Consider the following 16,249-nt stretch of genomic DNA (forward strand, 5'->3'; position numbering starts at 1 on the left):
CACAGGTCAGAGGGATAGTCCTTCACAGTCGGGACAGGAGGCTAAAGACGGGAGCTGGTGTGGCCTAAATAAAATTCTGAGCACACTTTCAGGTTCCTTTTACCTACACTTCCTGACTAGGAGACACCACCGGGAGAGGTGGCAGCGTAAGGCCATGCCGAGTCAGGAGCAGGGCCCGCTCTCCCAGGGGACAATCCCTCGGCTCTCCTATTTGGGGCTTTTCATGAGAACACAGTACGTAGAACCCAGCTCTCCAGTATACCCCATGCTCAGTGACAAAGCGGGAAAATTAGAGTCGTGGAGGGGTGTTTAAGTTCGAAGATATTCAGAAACATCGTGTGTGGCAGGAGCCCCCGTTGCAGAGAGCGTAGGTGACCACGTCCCTCGATGCAATCTCCACCATTGAAGACAAGATGCTAGAATCGTCAATACAGGAACTGTTTGTGATGGGAGATTCTAAGCCTCCACGTACCTATGCAAACACACGTATAGAAGCACGGAGTCGCGTGTTGTGGGAACATGAGCTCCCAAGACAGACCAAGTCGTGCCCGTGTGGGTTCACAGGAAAGCTCTGTCCCCCCTGGTCTGTCTCTGCCCTTCAAAAGACCAATTTCACACCAACATTAAGAGATGTGCTTCTGGTGCCCAGAAACTTTCACGGTCTTGGCCCCCATCTCTGCTCTTTTCCACTTACATCATTCAGAAAAGTGTAGCCAATGAGGAGTGAAGCCCACACAGGGGACTGTAAGAAACACAGACAACCCAAATGAAAACAAAAGGAAAATCACCTTTGGGAAAAGGGAGACAGAAGGACACTGGTGACTCATACCACAAAATCGGGTTGGTCTCCCAGAGGTCTCATCGGCATATCCATCATCCTGGGGTTTGGACACGGTTTGGCCTGCCAAAGCTTTCCACATCTGAAAGAGCAGGGCCCAGGGTCAGGGACGCCTGGGAGAAGGGCTCTCAGAGGCCACCCAACAAGCTCTCTGGCCACAGCTTGTCAGCTCTAAGCTCGGGGGGCTGGGCAGCCGGGCCAGCAAATGCACACGCACAACCCTGTGTGGGAATGACTACATCAGACACAAAAGCAACATCATGTGGGATTTCTAATACTGCTCTCAAAGGGCATCTGAGACCATCAGAAACATTCCGGCTTCAATTCGAGTGGGAAAATGTTCTGGAGAACAAAGAGTCACCCGTGCATTTAAGTCATCCATTAAGAATACGTCCCTCCGGGGGAACCTGTGAGGCTTGGTCTGTTAAGCGTCCAACTTGGGCTCAGGTCATTATCTCGCCAATCATGAGTCCCAGGCCCCCATCGGGCTCTGTGCTATCAGTGCAGAACCCACTTCAGAGCCTCTGTCTCCCTCTCTCTCTGCCCCTCCACCGTGTGGCGCTCTCTCTCTCTTTCTCTGTCTCTCTTTCAAAAATAAATATTCAAAAAGAAAGGAAAGCAAGAAATCAGCAAGGAAGAAAGCAAGCAAGAAAGCAAGCAAGCAAGCAAGCAAGAAAGCATACATGCCTTCACTATGTCATAACAACAGTGTTATCCAAACAGGAAGGAGCCCAACAATGTGAGGGAATGCGAAATTACATGGCCTTTCTCACTTCAGAGAAACAACAGGACCCATTTTGATTTCAAGTACTTCCTGGAAGGGTAATAGTGACGTCTATAACTCGGGCTCTGGCACCTCCATTGTTTCAAGTGATTTATTGGAGGGCTGCTTCAACACCTCTGGGGAAATATCGGGCTCGTACAATGCAGACTTTTCTCCTACTGGGTAGCTCAGAGGATGGTCTGTCCGCTCTCCGACCAGCACATCAGAGCTGGAAGGGTCCATCTGGCACAGAGACAAGGGACAGCCGCCTCACACCTAAACAGGACAAGACTTTTCCCACGCGCAAATGTAATATCGAACTTTTAAGGGTATCAAGAGAAGCCTATGTATGAGAACCGACTCGTCTTCCACACCAGTGCTGGTAAAATTCCACCGGGGCCAGGAAGCAACTGAAAGTCTATTTGAAGTGGATCAAGCTGAAGCTCCACCCACGTGTCTGAACCGGGGACACCAGTAGGTGCTTTCTGGGGTGACACACCTGTGCTCTTGTAGTTTGAATTCAGCCAGAACAATAGCCCGTCTGGACCCACCCCCTCCAGCTCCACTGGGATTCAAGTCCAAATCCGGAATGGCAGCGAGGGGCAAATCAGGGCTCAGCTGTCAAGTGTCCAGGTGGGACCTCTGTCACTGTCCCCTGAACGGGCAACAGTTTGCCAGCAGGTAAGGCAGGATCCACACTGTCCCTTCAAAGCCACCACTTCAAAGCTCCACTCTGTCTAGATGCCCCAAGACCAGCAAGAATTTCCCAGATGTAATCTGCTCTTGCTGCCTTTTAGACAGCAAACAGACTCAACTCTCAGCCCTGGGAGGGGAACCCAGATAGTGTTGTCCCGGGGAGCCCGTTCACGAATGAAAGAACGGCTAACCGAAAGTTGTGTGATTTGCCCACAGTCTCTGCCTCTCCAGTCAAGTGGGTCCCACGGCCCTGAGCTGGACAGAGGCCACCCAACTGCAGGAATTCAGCCACCTGCAGTTCGGGCCGGAGGAAACGGTCACACGAATGGACAGGGGAAGCACCTGTGCCTCCTTCCTCACATCCTGCCTGGCAGCCCTGCCCACCGTCCACATGCTTCCTGCTCCCCAGCTCCAGAGTTCTCTTTGGAAACTACAGGCATCACTGGAAACCGTGTTGGAGTTTTTAAAATGTTATTTAATTAATTAATTATTTGTTTTATTTATTTATTTATTAAATGTATACGTAATCTGTACACCTAACGTGGGGTTCAAACTCACGACCGTATGACCCCGAAGTCAAGAGTCAAGGCTGTTCCAGCAGAGCCAGCCAGGCGCCCTCTTGATTATACCTTTCAAACAACAAAATATCCTCCCAGAAAATTTCTGTCCTGATCTGATCTTCGCACACCCAAAGGGAGAATCCCCTCCCTTTCCTTGCTCAGGGACTCAGTCCTGTGCTCTGAGTGGAGGGAACACAATGGCGTCAAGGGACATACCTTTCTGTTTTCTTTTTTGTTATAATTTTATTTTTTTTATTTTTGAAAATTTACGTCCAAATTGGTTAGCATATACTGCAACAATGATTTCAGGAGTACATTCCTTACTGCCCTTTACCCATTTAGACCATCCCCCCCTCGCAACCCCTCCAGTATCCCTGTTTGTTCTCCATATTTATGAGTCTCTTCTGTTTTGTCCCCCTCCCTGTTTTTATATTAGTTTTGTTTCCCTTCCCTTATGTTCATCCCTTTTGTCTCTTGAAGTCCTCATATGAGTGAAGTCATATGATTGTTTTCTTTCTCTGACGAATTTCACTTAGCATAATATCCTCCAGTTCCATCCATGTAGCTGCACATGGCAAGATTTCATTCATTTTGATAAGGCACAGACCTTTCTTCCAGGCGGAAGGTGAGGCTGTTCACAGGTCTCTCTCTGAAACCCAGCGATCCACTGAGGAAATCCCAGGCATCTGGAGGGATCCGTGTGTAACACGATGAAGAGTAAAAACGTCAGGAGGACGTCTGCCGCCAGGGCAAGTCGTCAGGCGTGCAGAACTTTTCAGGACTCCAGGACATCCTCCCACACTTCACAGGGCTTTGTGAAGAAATCCGAAGGAGGGAAGGAGGAAGTGCATTTGACTAACCAAATAGCTCAACTGGTTTTCAGACACATTGAGAAAATACAGAAAATAACACGTTTCCAAAGATTTGTAGCTGCATAACGTTTTCTCTTCCTGCAAACAGAAATCATTGCTGCAACCTGCCAGCATACATCTCCTCATGGCCTCCAGTCTTTGTTCCTTGTAAATGAGGACTTTGCTACAAGTGATAAAATTCTATTACTGAGTTAAACACATACTCACACACGCAAACACACACACACACACACACACGCACACGCACACGCACACGCACACAAAAGGGCCAGCAGGGTGGCGCAGTAGGTTAAGCGTCTGACTTCGACTCAGGTCATGATCTCGAGGTTTGTGGATTCGAGCCCTTCGTCCAGCTCTGTGCTGTAAGCTAGGAGCCTGGAGCCTGCTTCTGATTCTGTGTCTTCCTGTCTCTCTGCTCCTCCCCTGCTCACACCCTGTCTTCCTCTCTCAAAAAGGAACAAACATTAATCAATCAATCAATCAATCAATCAATAATTACATAACCCAAGGAAACCTCTCTGAAGGGACCGTGTTGTAGCTGGGAGACAAACACAGCACACGGAATGCTGGCTCCATGAAAAGCAGGGAGCTTCTGGGAGCAAAGGGAGAGGCCGGCTGCAATTCTAATGAATAGTAATGGTTACTGCCCAGAGATCAAGACACCAATCCGTCAAGCCACCGACTCCCCACCAACTCCCAGAAATGATACAGCAGCCTCGACAGGCACCCCACGGTTAGACATTACAGAGCAGAGAAATAAAGTGCCCTCTTTGCCTAGAAACAAGCCAGTCTCAAGCATATGCCACTTACATCCACGAACCATTCTGTCACACACAAGAACCCCAGGGTCCCCGGCATCCCATCTACACATCCATTTCGACAAGCACATCACTGACGCTGACCCAGGCTCAAGGGGAGGCCTTAGACTCCACCTCTCAAAGGGAGTAGTAGCGAAGCCCCTACCTCCCATCGCGACGTTGATGTCATCATAGGCCACCTCTCAGCAAGTCTACCATGTCACCACTTGTAGGACGCATCCTGATGTCACAGGAATCAAAATGTGAAAGCAGCGTCAAGATGGAATCGGCACTTGCACGCCGGTTTGTGATAGGAGACGTGTCTCCGCTGCCGATGCAGCTCAAAGTTTGAACCCGGGCTACTTTACGTTCCAAAATGAGGGCCAGGGAGCAGTCATTCCAGGCTGAGACCATCTATCGCACGGAGGGGATCCCTAAACAACCACTAACGTTTTCTATTCTAGAAACTTCTGCACAAATGCCAAAGGAAGATGTACAGTAAACCCTCATGAATGCATCACCCATCTTCCACCAGTATCAACCCACAGGGTCACTTAATCATTGATGCATACCCTGACCTAACCCTGGGTGTCGCATTCCCAGAGGGTGGGTGAGGTCACGTGTAAATACTGGGACATACGGTGGCACCGTGAGCCCTTTGTGTTGTCCTCCTTGCAATCCACGTGGCTGAGCAATACATATCGCTTCTTTACCTAGATGCCACCGGGTAAATCTGAAGTGGATGTGCCAGGGCTCACACTGGCCACAAATGAGTTTCTAGGGAAGCAAGGGGAGGAAACGGTTAGAATACTATCACATGGGGTAGGGAGGGGAGTAAAAACCAAGGTGGGGGCAGCCACAGTTTCTCTGGAAATAATGAGTGTGGTGGCACTTTGGGCAAAACGTTAAAAACAGGGGCCCCTGGGTGGCTCAGCTAGTTGAGTGTCCAACTTCCGTTCAGGTCATGATCTCACCATTGGTGAGTTCAAGCCCTGCGTCAGGCTCTGTACTGAAAGCCAAGAGCATGGAGCCTTTTTTGGATTCTATATCTCCCTCTATCTCTGCCCCTCCCCCAGTCGCATTCTGTGGGTGTGTCTCTCTCTCCCTCTCAAAAATAAACAAACATTAAAACATTTGAAAAAGTAAGAAAACCAGGGTCACTCAGCTGCCACTCAGGGGAGTATACAACTCTTGTAGGAGGGTCATGGGTCTATGCAGACGTTGCTTCAAATCTTAAAAAATAAATCGAAATTAGGGGCACCTGGGTGGCTCAGTCTGTTTAGCTTCTGACTCTTGATTTCAGCTCACATCATGATCTTTTTTGTTGGTGAGAGTTGTGTCCCATGTCGGGTTTGTGCTGACAGTGAGGAACCCACTTGGGATTCGCTCTCCCTCGGTCTCTGCCCCTGCTCCTCTCTCTCTCTCTGTCCCTCTCAAAATGAACACAACTTTTACAAAATTTAAAGGTAACATAAAAAAGAAAATAAGGTGTTGGAGATGAAGACATCCTCAACCCTCTATTTGTGCAATGTGACAATCCTTTAGTCACTGCTTTAATTACAAGTTAAATTTTTTTATTTTTTTACATTCATTTTGAGAGCAAGCACTTGCGTGAGCGGGGGAGGGGAGACAGAGAATGCCAAGCAGGGTCCGTGCTGTCAGCGCAGAGACCGATGCCATGCTCAAACCCCACAAACCATGAGACTATGACCTGAGCCGAGATCAAGAGGCAGATGCTCAACCAACTGAGCCACACCGGCACCCCTAGTTAATGATTTTTAAAGCAACTTCCATTATTTTGTTCTCATTATAAGTTTAAAAATAGCTTTTACTTAATTTTCCAAGAGCATCCTGGCATGGAAACCAGAGTCATGGCTCTGAGGCCTGGAGGCTAGGCTGTGGGCCGCCCCTCAGCACCAGTGGAGAAAGGTTCTGTTCGCCTCCTCTGAGGATGGCTGGCCGGACGCACCAAAGACACCCCAAGCCAGTGGGACGGTGGCCACCGGTTGCACAGGAGAGGCCAACGTACCCTCTAACTGCTGGATGTGCCCCGGTGCGTGTCTCCGAAACCCCGTGTGCAGCCTCTCCGTGGCGGGGAGGGAAGGAACCGTCCCAGGGTCGCCTGAGCGACAGGGATCTTGTGCCAGAGCCTCTTGAGTTGGCCTGGTGGTGGCTGCCAGCCCCCAGTGCGGGCAGACCCTCCCGCCTGCCACACTGGCTGGTATAAGACTCAGCACTGGGTCTGAGCTTCGGGAGAAGCAGCCTAGTGGGTTCCAGGGGCTGAGACGATGGGGAAGGATGCAGCCCTGGGCACTTCTTGGGACCTTGAGAGGACAGCAGCAGGACAGGAAAGCCCACACAGAAGGTGGAAGAGGAGTGGAGACTGGGCGGAAAGCACGCGCCTGTACACACATGCGCACACGCACACACTCCAGTCTCCTGGGGTCCTGGAGGAAGAGCAGCCTCAGCTGGCCCTGACCGTGGAAGAGTCGCCCTGCCCTGTTGGCCTATTGCCTGGGCCCCCGGCTGCACTGATTCCGGGGCCGCTACCCTGGGGTCTGGACACTTGGCCCTCCTGTGGAGGACACCCCTGTCCTGAACTGCCACTTCCAGCTGTGGTATTCTATCAGCTGGTTTCCACACTACTACTTCCACGTGGCAGAAGTGCCTTCATGGCCCCGAGCACCAGAGAAAACCACGGCAGCCACTTCTCAAGTCAATGGCAGCTTATTCTTACTAGTCTTTATTGGCAGTGAGAAACGCTCCACTACTGCCTTGAAAGCCAGCAATAAATAATGCCGTGATAAAAATACTTCAAAGTAGACGGTACCTACTCTGTCATACAATCAGGAAGTTCACAAAAGATGAATAGAAAACACAGGGAAACTGTCAAACGTCCAATGAAAAGCAGAAACGACATGTAAAGAGACGTGTCGTTTCTATCTCTGTCCCAGCTGCATAAGAAATAAGGCTCCATGATCTGAGCACATTCCTTGGTGGCTTTTTTATATGCCACCTCAAAATTATAAGTTACGTTGGCTACTCTAACCTGAAATGGCTGTCTCCTCAAAATCTACACATGGAGATGGGGCGCCTGGGTGGCTCAGTCACTTACGCGTCCGACTTCAGCTCAGGTCATGATCTCACAGTTCGTGAGTTCGAGCCCCACGCCCGGCCCCGTGCTGACAGACAGCTCAGAGCCTGGAGCCTGCTTCGGATTGTGTGTCTTCTCCTGTCTCTGCGGCATCCATGCTCATGCTCTGTCTCTCTCTCTGTCTTTCAATAATAAAGAAACATAAAAAAAATTAAATAAAATCTACAAATGGAGAATGAGGTCCACTCCTTAAACTTGTTTACAAACAAATCTAAACAGCTGATTTCCGTAAGAACAATAAGGCCTTTATTAGAGTTGCACTCCATCGTTTCCAGGATCTTGCATCTTGCTCTGTGCTGAGCACCCAGCGCCCTGGCCCGAGGTGGGAGACCAGTGCACCCTGATTGGTCCTCTGAGAGTTCTGCTGCCAGGGGTCTAAGGTTCGGGTTGGGGGAGAGAAGGGGGTGGGCAGGGTTCCGGGGAAGAGGTGGCCAGGTTGCCCCACCCAGGCTTTCTGGGGCCTCGGCTCCCAGGTTGTGCGGGTCACTCCAGGCAAACTGCCCAGGCCCCCAGGGACCAGGCTCAGAAAGAGCATACCGGCCCTGGGAGATTTTCACAGTGTTTCAATCAGCTTTCCACTCCAAGTTTCTTTAGCTGATAGTCAACACCAGATATTTTTAATCTCTTCACACTGCACAAGAAAGCATTTCTTGCTAGAAAAAGTGTAGTTAAGGTGAGTCGTTAAAATACAGCGACAATTGCTGCAAATTAAGTCTGCTTATATCAAAACCATGGTTGTAGAGCTAAGGGACATTCGTAAAGGATAATGCAGGCTGTGTCATGGTGATTTTACAAACATGGTAAAATCCTTTTCTCTGTCAGGGTTTCTTAACAAACAATTAAACAATGATAATTACAATACATGCACAGGTTATAAAAGACCGTATTTGTCGTAGGATTCATACATACAGCCATGACAGTACATTCATTTGAAAGACTAAACTGAGATATAAGAACATCAATTGATTCCAAAGGATATTTATAGCCCGGATATACATGAAAGTCAGGAACTCTCTATAGGGAGTGACAAATTTACAGAAATGTACGAAACATTAAATGCTAAATGAGTTTCTCTATCCTATTCACGAATTTTTCAGTAATCAAACACTGTAATAAAATATCTCAGGGTCCATATAACAAGGATTAACAGATGAAAGATCTGGTTGAAGTTTCAAATGTAGTCACTGCTGGGCTCAGCGTGCTGCAAGACCATCGGGAGAAGCAGTGTGGGTAAACTGCAAGATAAAAGGAAAGAATCAGTCTTAAGACAGCCCGAAAAGCACCTTCCGGGGCCCCAGGTGGGGCCTAGCGCGTGTCCCCCCTCCCCAAAGACCTTCCTGGCTGAAGAGATTTGAGAATCTAGAGAAAATATGAAGCATTTTGCATTATCAATGAGAATTATTCGATTGAGTTCCTACTGGCTTAAGACTGAAAGTTCCCAAATTAAAAAAAACAAGATGAAGGAATCAATCAACTATTCTTTTATTTTGTCAGGATTTTAAGTAATCTCCACTCCAAAATGGGGCTCAAACTCACTACCCTAAGTTCAAGTGTCATAGGCTCCACCTGGCCTCCAGCCAGGAGCTCCCAACAATCAAACACTGTGGCTGAGACAGGAAAACAGGATGAGAGCAGAACAAAGCCCACCCCTGGAGGTCCTCAGAGCAGGGAGAAGAGGGCCGGGCTCCGGGGCCCACACCCGAAATCTCCATGTTCAAACTCAGCGCCTCAGAGGGCAATGTGCTTCCGCTTTCAAAAGCTAATCTCTCAACTGAGAGGCCACCAGTGTCACTCATGTGAGGACGAGAATCCTCTTGGGCCTGGTCCATTCAAGAAGGTGTGCGTAAAACAAGCCAGCCAGGGCCTGTTGACCCGGGAGCTCCACCAGACCAGGCAAAGGCCAGTGCCACTTGCTCCCGAACGACCGGGAAGGTCAGCTCAGACCTGGAAAATTTCCTACTGCTCCAACAGCAATCCTGCCTCCCTACCAAAAAAGACATTAGCAGACACTGAACCCAAACTTCTTTTTTTACGAAAAGAGTGGAAATACAGTTTTCTCTGGAAAAACTGAGAACACACCAACCTCTTTAAGTGTAAGCACACAAACACCAGCATCCTCTTAGCAGGTGTAGAGAAGCTCGTGTGTGTGTGTGTGTGTGTGTGTGTGTGTGTGTGTGTGCGTGTGTGTGCGTGTGTGTGCGTGTGTGTATGTGTGTGTGTTTGTGAGTCTATGTGCGTCTGCGTGTCTGTGTATTTCTGAAAGTCCCTAAGTGAGCCTGCTGCGGCTCTCCTGGCTCACATGGACATTGCGCAGACAGGACACAGGGTGTCCGACTGTGGCCTGCACGGACGGTGCCCTCTACTCACCAACAGGAGGCGTCGGCAGGATTAAGACACGACTGGCTGAATCCAGCCTCTGTGGTGCAGATACTATGCCTGCTCCAAGCAACACAAGGGGCAGCGTGCAAACGCAGCATGCGGTTAGTCTTAAAATAGCACATGAGGGCACAAATACAGCCCCACACATTCTAAACCACAGCAGCAACCACTGAGGGCTCCCGGGGCACTTCTGAGTGGGGTTCTCTCCACCCACAAGCAGCCGGGGGAGTCCCCGGGAGTTCACTCTCAAATAGCAAAGGGGCAGTAGAGGCCATGAAAACACTTTCGCCGTGTCCATCTGCCATCTTGTGAAAGAGGGGCCAGGGCTGCCCATCACATACGTAGCTCTGCAAGTGACGCTCTGAGGCTGGTCCAAAGCTCTGAGGACACCCACGATGCCTAGTTGTAGTAGTGGAGAGAATACGCTAATATTCCATCAGATAGAAATGTTAACAAAAATCTCTATCACTGGGGAACTTTGATAAGCAGAAGTCAGGAGTAATCTTAGATCATCCGAGCCTGAGCATGCCACAGCATCTGAACGCCTTGTTACATATTAAGTCGGCCATTCTCCATCAGTGTTCACATTCCAACCCAAGAGCCTCCCATACCTCCGCCAAGAGGCTGGGGCAGAGCAGCACGTCACATACAGACCGGCAGCATCTTCTTTGGCTGCATAGAGGACAGAGAGGAAGTGACCCAGAAGTCTGCAGGGAGAGTCTCTGCTGACTCAGCAGGTAAGTCAAGAGTGTCTTGATCTATATTGCTATCTCTAAGAAGGTGCCCTCCTGAAGCTTCTATCATCATCCTGGGAAATTACAGGACACATTGTGAAATAAAAACCAAAAATATATAGTAAGGTTACCAGCCCTTTAAAATGACCGCACTCTGCAAGTTTGTTTACAGCTGTTTACCCCCATTCCTGACAGCCATTGGGGGCCCCCTGCCCAGATGGCTGCCCCAGGCGGTAAAGGGAGGCAGGGCCGTATTTGTGCCAGGACACTGACTGGGCACAAGTCAGGACACTCCTGGGCTGACTGGACCTGCCGCACTGTCTTTGTGAAATCACCTTCCTGCTATAGAAGATACTACCTTTTGGTTTTCAAAACAGTCTTTAAGCTGCGGACAGTGCTACACGCTAGGACGGTCCCACCACACCCTTTCACATGTCCTATTCTCGTCACACTTGAGTGTTCTTATGGCAATGAAGACAGTCTTAAGTAGTGGTGTGGGAGTAAATCAGTCCTGCTGTTGTATAAGGAGAAATCAACACTTCGTGTCTTTTTAAATAAACGACTGTAACCTTCCCCCAGAGCATAGGGCCCTGGACTGCAGAGAGACCTCCGGCCGCCCCCAAACACAACTTACAGGCTCTATTGCCAGGCTGCCATCAACGTGTTATGATGTGAAAAATATTTCTCAAGACTATCAAAAGTCAAATATCAAAAGGACAGAAACCAAACTCCTCACCTCTGTTAAATTATTGGTTTCTCAATAGCTCATTGGTTTGGTAGTTTTTTAAGTTTTTGTAGGTACATTTATTTATTTTTGAAAGAGACAGAAACAGTATGAGTTGCGGAAGGGCAGAGAGCTAGGGAGAGAGAGAATCCGAAGCAGAATCGCCATTGTCACCGCTGAGCCCAATGGGAGGCTCAAACTCACGAAGTGTGAGATCCCGACCTGAGCTGAAAGCAAGACTCAGATGCTTAAATGATTGAGCTACCAGGCGCCCCTGTTTGTTAGATTTTCAGAGAGAGAGGGAGAGAGAAAGAGAGAACGATTGTGTGTGAGCGAGAGAGGGGCCGATGGAAAGGGTGACAGAGGACCCAAAGCAGGCTCCACGCAGACAGCAGCCAGCCCAATGCTGGCCTCAGACTCACAAGCAGTGTGATCCTGACCTGAGCCAAAGTCAGACACTCAACCAACTGAGCCACACAGGCGCCCCAAAGCTCATTTGTTAATAAATTAAGAGTGACGCTTAACTTGTAAGGTAAAATTATCTCCACATTTGGAAGAGTAGTCTGGTACATGATTCCTACAAACATAATAATCTACATTCCTTTTTTTTTTTTTTTTAAGATTTTACTTTTAGGAAATCTCTACCCCCAACACAGGGCTCAAAGTGACAACCCAGAGATTATGAGTCACGCTGTCCTCCGACTCAGCCAGCCAGGCACCCCCAAATATAATACTTAACAGTTAACGCAAATTTAGATATCATTAGGCCGAAAACTTATTTCACCGACCCTTTGGTCAGTCCCCATGACCAAAAGGTGGTTCAACTCCCATTCCAAGATAGCACGAGCCTGAAATTACGAGCAAACACCCCAAAAGTTATGTCAATCTAAAGGATGACGACATATTGCACTTGCGTTGAAACCAAGACTTCAAACTCAAAACAATATCCATTGAATCCTAATAGTGTATTTTCAATCAGAGATGTTAACGTGGAGTCCATTAATGGGCTTGATTTACTTATCTTTGAGAGGCAGAGAGACAGCACGAGCAGGGGAGGGGCAGCGAGAGATGGAGAGAGAGAATCCCAAACAGACTCCACGTTGTCGGCACGGAGCCCGACTTGGGGCTCGACGTCACCAACTATGAGATCATGACCTGAGCCCAAAGCAAGGGTCGAGCGCCGAATCATCTGAGCCCCCCAGGAAGCCCACAGGAATGGGCCTTTGGGGAGAGGGGTCCATGCTCTCCGGGAAATTAGACAAGGGTGCCGTGGAGGGGGATTTGCACTGGGGACACTGAGGGCATTCCCAAAGGTGTTCAGTGTTCTGTAGAAGGATCAAAAGATTCCTGATTCTCCACTGAGCCCATGAGTCAAACAGAATTCCACAGGGAAATCAGAAACAGAAGCCATGAAACTTCCACGTGGCACACGAAGCAAGAGTGTTTCTCTCTCCACATAAGAGCTAAATGCACGCCAGTCTCACGAGCCTGTGAGGGGAAGGGACAGGCAGAGCTCAGGCAGGAGGAGGCAGCACCGAGGACTCCGTGCCACACAGCACAGACCGGGCCTGGGGAGAGAGGACTAGCTGTGCGGTGAAGCTACACGCTGCCTTGCTACAATACAGGTTGCAGGGTCTCCAGCAAGAGAGCAGTGGGCGGGTGCGGACGGCCAGGTGTCACCTGTGTGTTCTGGGTCGGGTTCTGCACCAGAAGCGCCAGGGCGGTGACATCGAAGGTCCCATCTGAGGCCATCAACGTGCCGTGAACTCCACTGTCTACGCGATTGTTGGCATCCGCTTTAAGGCCAATCGATAGGACCCAGCGAATCACTGGGTCCTTCCTCCAAACCAGCACCTCTGCCGACAGTCAACACCCATGGCCACGGTGGCTGCCGAAAGCTCTCTCCATCACATCCACACCCTGTAATGCAGGACAAGGATCTCTGCTGTGTGCCCCAAGCCTATGCTTCAGCTGCACACTCCGGGTGTTCTGGAAAACCTTCCTCCCGTCAGACAACACTGTTGGCCCCGTGCCTGGGCACCTTGTCACTTCAACACAAACGTCTCAGTTCTAATCGCAAAGCCCGCTTTGTGGACTCAGTTGAAAATCAGAGAGACCTGAAAAGTCTCCCCAGCATATTAAGAGACTGTGACAGGACGCCTCACGTTCATGCAAAGTAACAAAGATTGCATTTGCTTTAGGAGACATGGAAAAATCACCAGATGATTCACTAGTTACTTCTGGTGAAAGACTGCTTCTGTCAACTGTGAAGAGATTTAAAAGGAAGTACACACTAGAGGAAACACATTTACCCAATTCATTTCCAAGGTCTTTCACTAGTTAAAATAGCAGTTGTTCAAACGCATGGACACGCTTCAAACACTTGCAGATCCTTATTACATTTCTCTGTTACATACCTTATAATTAAATTATGTATATACACAACGTGTATCACAAAGGTTGGCTTCTGGCTTTTCTTGTGATTCACAATAACTCAATCACAGCTAGGCTATCCTTCAACTGGGCCATCCCCGCTGCCCCTTTTTCTCAAGTTTATTGATTTTTGAGAGAGACACAGACAGAGACAGAGACAGAGACAGAGACACAGCAAGAAAGTGGGGGAGTGGCAGACGAAGGGAGGGAGGGACAGGATCCAACCTAGGCTCCACACTGTCAGCGCAGAACACGACAAAGGGCTCGAACCCACGGACCGTGACATCATGAGCTGAGCTGAAGTCGGAGCCTTAACCGGACGAGCCCTCCAGACGCCCCTCGCTTCTGCATTTTCAATCGGCCCCCAGCACCGAACTCTGTGCTGAGGAACCAGAGTTACAAGCCCACATCCTGGAGGCATGGAAGACTCGTCTGCCTTTTGTGGTTAGTTACTTCCTTCCTCAGCTTTCAGACACCCAATTCCTTGCTGTGGCTGCGCCCCTCCCGGTTACAGAACTCTGCCTCCTCCGTGCGGTAAGATGGACGAGCACTGTGGCCGCCAGGGACCAGGCCTACTGAACAGGGTCCCGATTTCCCTCAAGGACTCAATTCTCGACACCACACAAGATTTTCCAATCACCTGCTCCAATGGAAACCTCAGATGAGTGCTTCCCAGCCTTACAGTTAGAGCCCACTCAAAGACATTGAGAAATCTGCGGAATTCTACAGGGAGTAGGCACACGTATGAGGTCTCCTAACCTGTGACTGACAACACGCATCTCACAGTTAGGACGTAAACGAAGCAGTGAGGTGGTCGTTCGTAACAAGAATCGTGCCATCAAATACGACGTGACCACGGCCGTGACTGAGACTCATTCTCCCAGGCGGACATTGTCAACACTAGGCACCTTTCGTGGAGCCTTATGGGGCTCTACCTCACCGCCACCTCCCTGAGAACTTCACTCCTCATAGCCCACTGTACCCAGAAGCCTTACCAGAAACAGTCGGTTAACACATATTTTATAAGTGACGTGTATATGCTACATTCCTTCATAAAACAAGGTAAATGTGATTAAGAAAACCATAAAGAAAATACATTTACATCACTCTACTGGATGGAAACACATAACTTGCCTATAAGTGGACCTGATCTTCAAACCCTGGCTGTTCAAGGGTCAACCGTATGTTTCTGGGACTGGCCATGCGTGTCCACAGAGACCACAGTATGATCCACTCTCAGACACTGCGTTATACCTATGATAACACAGAACCCAAGTGAGCAATTTGAACATCTCAGCCCCGGAGAAAGTCACTTACACACACTCTGTGAAACTGAATCAAATGCTGCGGCAAACAACTCAATAAACGCTGTCCTCATATGACCAAGTACTTAACCCATACCTCCTGAAGATGACAAAATAAACGCAGGAAACACAGTGAAATGTTTTGGCCAATTTTTGTGACCTCTGGACTTACAAGACATACACATTTCTGGGAGCAGTGGGTGTGAGAGCCAGACGGCACTACCACGAATCTTAATGTTTTCATTACAGAAAGTATAAGGATGTGGAAGAAAATACACTGGCAACATCCAAGGGACCGAATTTTCCCAGCATGGTTCCAGGAGCAAAAGGCCCTGGAGGCCTTTTTATGTCCGTGGAGGACATAATACTGCTTTGCAGCTATAGACTATATTGAGCAAACGAACAGCTACTGCTTTCAAAACAGGTACAGCTGAAAAGTGCTCAGCAAGGTGACAAGAAACACAATGCTTATTTTTTAAAGTTTTTGGTGTTTTTCAGCTTGTCCGCCCAATTTGCTGAGTCCCAGGGCACCTTGGGAAGGGTTTTCAATTCAGTGGCTCCAATTCAGTGGCTGTGGGGAAGCAGAGTGATGAAAGGGGAGGTGGGGGGTGTCAACGGCCACGTGAGGTCTCCCGACACGGGGAGGGGTCTGCAGGCAGAGACACCACGGATCTAGAGGAATGAGGCCAGTAAGACCACCCACACGCTGCAAACACGCAGGGGACACCAACCTGGTCATGCAGGCTCGTCGCTAGTGTGGCTGGGGTGGACCTTTTGTTTTCTGGCGAGCAACCAGCGGGTGGATTTTGTGATGCCCTTCTTCTTGGGGGCGTTGTTCAGTGAGTCCTCGTTAGTGCTAGTGTTGCTGAGGTTGCTCAAGGGGCCATCCTGAGAGGCTGTGGATCTGGGGGACGCACAGGAGAGCATCTTCCACGCGTGCTCGTCGCACGACACACCGCCCCACGTGATTAGAAGCACAATCCCCCAGCTTCTAG

General features: G+C 49.3%; 1 long non-coding RNA gene across 1 annotated transcript; it reads right to left on the bottom strand.

Annotated features, from left to right (window-relative positions):
• Positions 1 to 8,265: 8,265 nt before the first annotated feature.
• Positions 8,266 to 16,037, bottom strand: LOC131492665 (uncharacterized). Its single transcript, XR_009252226.1, has 2 exons — positions 15,986 to 16,037; positions 8,266 to 8,915 (listed from the first exon to the last, which is right to left on the bottom strand). It is a non-coding gene; the product is annotated as an uncharacterized LOC131492665 (long non-coding RNA).
• Between the last annotated feature and the right edge of the window lie 212 nt (positions 16,038 to 16,249).

The sequence above is a fragment of the Neofelis nebulosa genome, chromosome 13 (assembly GCF_028018385.1).
Source record: "Neofelis nebulosa isolate mNeoNeb1 chromosome 13, mNeoNeb1.pri, whole genome shotgun sequence".
In the NCBI taxonomy this organism is placed as follows: domain Eukaryota; kingdom Metazoa; phylum Chordata; class Mammalia; order Carnivora; family Felidae; genus Neofelis; species Neofelis nebulosa.